The 279-nt window shown below is 33.0% G+C and overlaps 1 long non-coding RNA gene across 2 annotated transcripts in view; it reads right to left on the bottom strand.

Annotated features, from left to right (window-relative positions):
• Positions 1 to 106, bottom strand: part of LOC119588715 — a 248263-nt gene extending 248157 nt beyond the window's left edge. For both annotated transcript variants that reach the window (XR_005230130.1, XR_005230132.1), the window contains exon 1: positions 58 to 106. This is a non-coding gene — a long non-coding RNA (uncharacterized LOC119588715). The remainder of the gene's footprint in view (positions 1 to 57) is intronic.
• Positions 107 to 279: the final 173 nt, after the last annotated feature.

Below are 279 nucleotides of genomic sequence, written 5' to 3'. Positions count from 1 at the left end.
AATGGACCTCTCCTTTAACAACCACAAAATGCTCTAAACATGTAAATATTTACTTACGCCGCGATAACTTGTGAAGAGTCACCCACCTGCCGTCGAGGAACTGGTCTGAAATGTAAAAAAAATGTAAATTAAGATTCTTATATTTGTTTTTATTTATTTATGTCTATTATTCAATCATACATCTCACATTTTATCTACTACAGAGACGGTACACAACACTCCCATGGACACTGTAATATTTTATTTTTTCTCATATTTTTGGGGGATTCAAACAGATGA

Source organism: Penaeus monodon, chromosome 24, assembly GCF_015228065.2.
Source record: "Penaeus monodon isolate SGIC_2016 chromosome 24, NSTDA_Pmon_1, whole genome shotgun sequence".
In the NCBI taxonomy this organism is placed as follows: Eukaryota; Metazoa; Arthropoda; class Malacostraca; order Decapoda; family Penaeidae; genus Penaeus; species Penaeus monodon.
Note: the sequence above shows the minus strand (reverse complement) of the source record. Positions and strands in the feature narration are given on the sequence as shown.